Here is an 8,484-nt window from a genome sequence, read left to right as displayed (position 1 = left end):
TTCCCTAGCTGAAAGTCTAGTGATCCGAAAATTATGGGTATCAAAACTTACCTTTTCGAAAATTTCAGCCAGAAAAAAAGGCTCCCGAAAATTCTAGGTGACCTTTTTAGGGTAAAAATCCGTTAAAAATGGGCAAAATATACCATTTTTTAGATATTCGAAAAATCCTAGGACAGGCAGGCAAGCAAGAAAATTTTACAACAAATGTTCCGAAAATTCTAGATCTCAAAGCGTCTTCCGAACAGATATTTCCGAAAATTGACGTTGGGTGCCCCTGCTAAGTTGCAGTTCAGATCGCCCAAAACATAGAACTCAACATTCTCCGCGTCAATTTTACCTATAAGCGATTCGAAATAACTAAAGATCTCAACTGAAGAGTCAGGCGGCCTATACCAGGTTACCACGAGAAAAGGCTTTGATCTCGGTTTGCGGATTTCTATACAAAGATTTTCCAGTTGGGAATACTCAAATCAGATCGCAAAGAATAACTAATGTTCGAGCGAACAAAGAAACAAACACCACCGCCAAGCGGCCATTTGTTGCCTGTCACGGCGAATATTTCATAGCCAGGAATGTAAACATCACTGTCCTTAACCGAGTCGTCAAGCCTGGTCTCGTTAATTGATAGAACATCAACGGGCGTGTCTGCGAGCAAGATTCTCAGTTCGTCGATATGTTTCACCAAACTGGCGACATTCAAATTAGCTAGTTTGAATCCACGAATGGAGGGTAAAATGGGAGAGATAAATCATCAATCCGAGACTCACACACATGCACTTCACAAGCACACGCGCAGTCCTACTTGGCCAAAAAGAAAACAGGTAACCGTCCAGATTAGTGTTGCTGCTCGCTCGCTTACTAAACTAACCAACAGGCTTTGAGTTTCCTGTTTCCTGTCGTGGTAGGCTGTTTGTTTTTTAAAAATAAATACATAAATAAATGAATTGTAATCAAATTTACGAGCAGACGAGTAAACAAGCAACAAAACGTCCTTAGTATTAATAAAAACGAGCTCACAAGAATTAAATATTCATCTAAACACAGTTTGTTGCACGGGCTGCACCTACGAAGCGCAACTACGGAGTGCATGTCATTTCTTTAGCATTCCTAATTCAAAGCGATTATCTGACTATTTAATTAAAAGATTAATATTAATGGCTTCAACTATATACTTACCACTTGTTTGCCGTTGTCCTGGGCCTGGTTTTGGTAAAAATATATAAAAATAAATAATAAGTCGAAGGAGATGAAATTAAGATGAACAACTTGGCAATGTGAGAACGAGACGCCTAAAAGCGTTCACGTGCTATGCGTTGATCGATCAATGGCTGCCAACATTCCCAGTGTTTATATGAACAAACGAACTCAAATAAAAATGCTTGTCAACACTAAGCACAGCATAACAAGCGGTGTGTTGCTTGTACTATCAAAAATGATACCGTAAGGCAAATTAGGTGATGACAGTTTGCCCACAGGAGCCCCAAGCTTAAAATGAGGAAAGCGGCAGATGTACGTGGCCTTTGCCTAACGGTGATCATAAGGTGTTGTGTTACAACGGCCTGAATTATAAGGCTTTGTATGGGAAAGAAATCGGGTTGTTTTTTAAGACCGAAATCACTATTGTTTTCACAAGAAACAAAAGTGAGCTTTATGTGATGTTGTATTCCTCGCTGTCTGTCTACTTTTCGGGTCTAACTGTGTTGATTTCGGCGAGTTTCTACCTTAGCGTCTCTACTGCGTTCCGCCACCAAAACACAGGCAAAACCACTCTATGTGTTCGTGGTTTAATATATATGAAACGAAGAGAATCTTTGAGGGTTATGAATAAAGCTCTGAAAATTGCATATCTAAATCACATCTCAGTCTGAATATCCCAATAAAGTTAAATGAAACCTTAATCGACTTATGTGGTGTGTTTTTTCGCCTTCTTATGCCGTCTAAAGCGTCTTATGGCGAAATTACTTTTGGCCGGTGACGCTTAAGACAAGAGAGGGAGACAAGGCTTGCAACTTAGCGGCCGTCAGCCGCGACATCCTTCACTTCAAACTGGAATTAACGCAAAAATACTGAAAATCTCACCTGAATGGCGACGGATCTTGATAGTTGAGTTTTTTCTCTATCTCTTCGCCGAATTTGAGCTTCATCCCTCCAACAGTTTCCAGTCAGCGCTTGGCTTCCTGCGGCAGCCCGCCGCGGTTCAAATCATGATTGGTAGATTAGACGGCCTGCATTCCTTAAATTTCTTTGGTCGCTGAGTTTGGCACCGATCATATTGAGAAAGCTGTATTTGTGACCTCAGCATCGATTTTCTCGGAAACTGTTGGAGGGATGAAGCTCAAATTCTGCGAAGAGATAGAGAAAAATAGGTCCGCAATGCGTACATGTGTGGCTTACGAAATTGAGCTGCTTTGATGGGGGAGCTTACAAATTAAAAGGATCTGTTTTGTCATTGAGTTTCTATTAGTAGAGCTAATACCTAATTACGGTTAGTTTTCAATATTGTTCCTCTCAATCAATAAAATAAGATAATTGACATATAACCGTCCTGAAATGCTTATTTCAAGATGAGGGTTATTGGGTAAAGTTTTATGGAGGTGTCATTTTGACAACAGAGGCTGTGCATGTAACCTGAAGATTTAAGGAACTGAAAAAATGTCAGCATCATGTCCTATAGTGGGCTGATAGATTCAGTCATGATTTTGTTTACGTAACCAAGTGGAATTGAGTTCTGAGTTTGTCCAGGGCAAGTGTTGTGAAGTCAACTCCTGGGAAGCATTTCGTATGAGTGTTTTTGGCATTTTGTGTACCAGCGCAAGAGCACAAAACTTTGCAGAAGTGCTGGGACATACAGGAAATGATGTAACCTTTGCTAGAAGCCACATTGAGAGCTTGATTTGGTTTGAATGTCCAACTAATTGTTGACAATATATGCATGTAAAGTATCATAATGCTAAATTTTCAATAAAGAAAACACAGAAAAATTTAGTTGATGTAAGTGGCTATTGGCTATTGGTTGATGTAAGTGGCAAGTGGAAGAATTTGGGAAAAAAAGATAGACGCGTAACAATATCTGAACACCAGCAATATTTTAATAAATCATATGTTGAGTAGTGCTTATTAACATTGCTAATAATTTTTAACCCAATAGGATTAACAATTTTACCTGGAGGTTTTAAGAAAAAGTTCAACAGAATTCAATGTACAGGGAAGTTCATGATGGTATCGTATGACTTTAAATACCAGAATCTTTGAAGTTTTCTTATTATGGACCTTGTAATTTTATGTCAGTGTGTTTACCAAGTTCAAGCTATGTGGAAACATGAAATGAATAGATGAACTTGACATCATGCAAAGTGCTAATCTACTGTACAAAAAGGTCCAAAACAAACATTGTGAGCAAGTGTAGTACACAAATTGGGTAAACCAAAACACTACTTCATTCCATATTTGTATTGTCCAACAACTTGTTTCAATGTCGGTAAATAAAAGACATTCATGTAAAGCATCATTATTGAAACGCAACAAAGCATCTTTTGTTTTAAGGAAATTGTCATGAGAGCCGATTCTTGATCGGTATTGTTCAACAGAGATTCCCATGTTACTTACTTCTGACGAAATCGTGGGCTAGCAGACCCTTGTCAACTGTGTGTGGATGATTCGTCCCATTCGATTCAACAAAAACATTGAGCAATGACAACACAAGCACAGGAGAGTCTCTTTTGCTTTCAAGTAACTTCAGAGCCTTTCAAATACTTTCAGAAACTTACAGATATTCAAGCAGGTCTGCTGAGCAGATTGAAGCCGTTAAATGTTGGCTTGCGAGAGTCAATAATGACTCGTAAGTTTTCATGTGACGCAACCTGTACCAAAGGTCCAGACCGGGAATTGAAATGTTGCCCTGTGAGAGCACAACTCCTCGCTGTAATCCGAACTTAGAAGACAAGCCGACTATAGGAAAGCCGGCGTAGACTGAGGCCTGTCTTCGACGATAGTAAACCACGTGACAGCCACTCTGTCCAGGCATAAATATCTTGGGCCATGGCATTGAGTGGTTTACACTTCGTGTAAGCCACACAAAAACCTCATCTATCAAGATCCGTCCCCATTCAGGTGAGATTTTCAGTATTTTTGCGTTAATTCCAGTTTGAAGTGGAGGATGTCGCGGCTGACGGCCGCTAAGTTGCAAGCCTTGTCTCCCTCTCTTGTCTTAACCGTCACCGGCCAAAAGTAATTTCGCCATAAGACGCTTTAGACGGCCCAAGAAGGCGAAAAAACACCATACATGAGTCGATTAAGGTTTCATTTAACTTTATTGGGATATTCAGACCAAGATGTGATTTAGATGTGCAATTTTCAGAGCTTTATTCATAACCCTCATAGATTCTCTTCGTTTCATATAAACATATATTAAACCACGAACACATAGAGTGGTCTGCCTGTGACCAAACCAATTACTCTTGAAACTTGACCTTTAGCTTGGGGTCACGCGCGCAGAACAATAGTCTTTGATCTTTTGTCTCAAAACTCAACAAAACGGGGGTATTCTATACGGTTACCCATCTATGTGGTAACCCAGCAGACAGGCCTTAACTTTTAACTCCAGTGACAACCAAAAGCACGTGGCTAATTACCATATAAGACCCCGATAAAAAAAAAAAAGCGAGTGGCTAATTACCATATAAGACCCCGATTTAAAAAAACCGACTGAATTTTCAGTGATAACGACTTTAAAGGACAGCAGACGGCGAATGAAGTGACCACGGTCTTACTGATTTTATCTTGCATTGAGACCACTAGCGCATGTTACGTCTACTACTAAGAATAAATTTCACTTACGTTGCAACATGGTTCTCAAACACCAAGGAGCCTTCCAGTCTGTTGAGGTAAGGAAAGGATACGGAGAAAGTAAAAAGTCATCCTCTTTGGTCTTACATGTAAGGATCGACATTGTCCTTAGGTCGCACTAAGTGTGAACTAAGTGTTGCGTCGGATTTGAAAATAGTCCGTATGTATGGAGTTAAATCTCCGACAGAATTCAACATCGGAATTTGACATCCAAGTTTCAATTTGACATCGAAGTTTTGAATTTGACACCGAAGCTCTGAATTTGAACTTGCCATTGAAGTGAAAAATTCTGTAGTTCACATTCTCATTTTCAAGTTTCCAATTCAACTTGCAACTTTTGAATTGAACTTCACGCATGAATGACTTGACCTTCAATTTCGTATCCTTGGTAACGGTAGCCACTGATGTACTTGACTGAGGGCTCGCAAGGCTCTGAAATTTATGAATGGCGGCTGAAATATTGAGAAGACTGGCAGAGGTGGTACAGGAGACATTAACAGTACTTTCCCTTTTTTCCCTTCGAAATTGATTGAGTAGTTCTAGCTAAGACTAGATTATGTGGCTAGACACTAGTGTTCGACTTTTGGTTTTGTCCGAGAGGTTTTTCTCCGGGTACTCCGGTTTTCACCCTCTCCTCAAAAGCAGGGGTGGGGGGGGGGGGGAGGGAGGGGGGCAGCTGTCCCCCTTGGACCTGTTGAGCCAGACAAATAAGGTCTGTGGATGTTAGTTGTTTTCTTTAAACTTAGTTATTTTGATTGTAGTGAATAGCAATTTTTGGCCATCTTCATGGCCAAGAAATTCGTTGGTCGATTTTGTCGGATACATATCTCATGACAAGTGCTGAAAATAGCGTTTCGGAGCCTCCAAATTTGAAAATTTTCTGGAGGAGGATACCCCCAGTATACCCCAGACGCTCCTACAAGGATCGTGGCTTTGGCACTCAAAGATAATGCCCACCTCCCCCCCCCCTCCCATTACAAAAAGCCTAGCTACGGCCCTGGCGTAAAAGCCCAATAACTGTTTTCGGTATTCGAAGGTACCAATAGAAACGATTCCAAGAAACTGAGAGCGTTAACCGATTCAAAGCACGCTATCTCAATTTACAAAAACTTAAGCCCCACGAGAAAATACCAAACTTCCGCTTTTAAGGCCACGTAACTTATCGCGTAATGAAAATTAATTTTCATTCATATGTAAAGTAGAACTAATTACCATCACAAAATCTTCGCACTTAAACTCGCTTTGAAGAGGAGGCAGACATGAACTTGAAAATGGCCTATTCCATGACTTTCCATGTCCTTTCCCACGACCTTTTTTGGTTTTCAATGACTTTAAGTTTAGCTGTCACTTTCCAAAATATTGTCTAAACTATCCTTGTTTCAGGGCATTTTTTGACATATCTCGCCTTCATTTTATTTTGTCATTGCTTTCACAGTGCAATAATTTCTCTCTCTACATAATTGGAAAATGAAATTCTTAAATTCCTTGACCTTCCAGGTTTTCCATGACCCTGCTATTGGACGGACGTTTGCCGGTTGGATTTCTTTTTTCTTTTCTTTCATGAACAAGATATAAATTAAACTTGGGATCCAAATCAGACTGAATTGCATGCAAACCCAAGGGTGGGCTACTCTTCCATTGATGAAATGTTTACCACAAAGCTGTTTCAAAAATACGAAAATTTTTGGTTTTATTAACGGAGTTGATAATGAAAATTGACCACCGTACTGGGATTATAAAAGCTGACGGTTCCAGCGTTAGTCCTTCGTCAGAGCGAATCGAGGAATTATGGGTTGTGTGTAGTTTTTATAGTGGAGTAGGAGCTACGCTATTGGTGGTAACATGGCAACGTGATAGATGGGAATACATTAGCTAAAGTTGCCTACGCTTTTGTGGCAACTTTTTAGATAGAAGCGCACGCAAAACTAACGAGCAACCCGGCACTTTCAAATGCGCGCGCTCACGATGCAAAACATGTCTTTTCACTCTTAACATTAGCAAAATCTTGTTCCTAAGCGATCTGTTAAGATCACCGATCGTTTCACATGTACCTCCGCAAATGTCATTTATTGCATAAACTGTGCGTTACGCAATAAATTATACATTGGCGAGACAGGTAGACGACTAGGCGACCGATTCCGTGAAGACCTTCGTGATGTTGAGAAGAATGACAAGGATGCATCTAAGCCAGTCGCTCGTCATTTTAATCTCCCTAACCGCTCCAAACAACACATGGCTATCTGCGGCTTTGACCTTAGATTCTTTGATGGTTCATACCGCACAAGTAAGTTACTGATATACAACGGGGCTAAGTTATTTAGTGCTTTATAAGTGAGTAGCAAAACCTTAAATATAACCCTCTGCTCGACAGGCAACCAATGTAATTTCCGGAGAATAGGATTGGTACGCGCTGCCTTTAAGCAATTGAGCTACAAGGCGCGCAGCACAATTCTGAATGCGTTGCAATTTTTACTTCGGGGAGCCTACGAGTAGCGAATTACAACTGTCCAACCGAGAGATCACAAACGCATGAACAAGGATCATTGTGTTATCAACCGTCAAATACTCGCGAATCTTAGCAATATTTCTCAGATGGAACAAGGCAGCCTTGCAAAAAGAGTTTACACGTTTCTCTAGAGATAACGTTTGATCGAAAACTACTCCCATGTTCCTGGCCGAGACTGAAGGACACACACGACAATTCCCCACTACTATACTGTCTAAAGATGGACGGGGCCGGTACCTAGAGCTTATGACAAGCAATTCAGTTTTGTTTCTATTTAGCTTAATTTTATTGCGGGCCATACAGTTGTCGATCTCTCTAACACAAGATTCAACACGAGAAACGGAACTAACCTGCTCATTGGCACTCAGGGAATTGAAAGAGAGATACAACTGGGTATCATCAGCATGAGAATGAAAACCCATGTTGCATCGCCTCACAATATCCCCGAGTGGCGAGACATAAAGTAAGTGCAGTATCGGTCCCAGCACAGATCCCTGAGGCACACCGCACGATGAGGAACGCGTAGCAGACCTAACACCCCGAATACAAACAAAGTGAGATCTATCGCTCAGGTATGATCTGAACCAAGCCAAAGCTGAACCACGTAAACCAAAACGATGAGCTAATCGGTTCAAAAGTATTGAGTGATCGACCGTATCAAAAGCAGCGGATAGATCCAGTAATAACAAAATAACAGCCCTGTTCCTATATATCTATAGCTATATCATTGAAAACTTTAATCAAAGCAGTTTCGGTGCTATGAAATTCTTTGTAAGCTGACTGCATGATCTCATCTAAACAATTGTTGGTGAGATGCTCGATCAACTGAAACGCTACCACCCTTTCAGTGAGTTTAGACATAAACGTAAGATTTGAAATAGGACGAAAATTAGCAAAAACCTCAGAATCAAGGTGGGGCTTCTTCAGGAGAGGATTCAGCAATGCAAGTTTAAAAGATTCTGGTACCACAGCAAAGCAAATAGACTGATTAATTATCCTAGTAATAACTGGTAGAAGCACTGAAATACATTGTTTCAGAACTGACGCAGGGACAGGATCTAAAGGACACGACTTAATAGCTGCCCTGCCAATTAGCTGCGAAATATCAGAGGACGTTACAGACCTGAAACTAG

Source organism: Montipora capricornis, chromosome 8 (assembly GCF_036669925.1).
Source record: "Montipora capricornis isolate CH-2021 chromosome 8, ASM3666992v2, whole genome shotgun sequence".
Lineage (NCBI taxonomy): Eukaryota > Metazoa > Cnidaria > Anthozoa > Scleractinia > Acroporidae > Montipora > Montipora capricornis.
Note: the sequence above shows the minus strand (reverse complement) of the source record.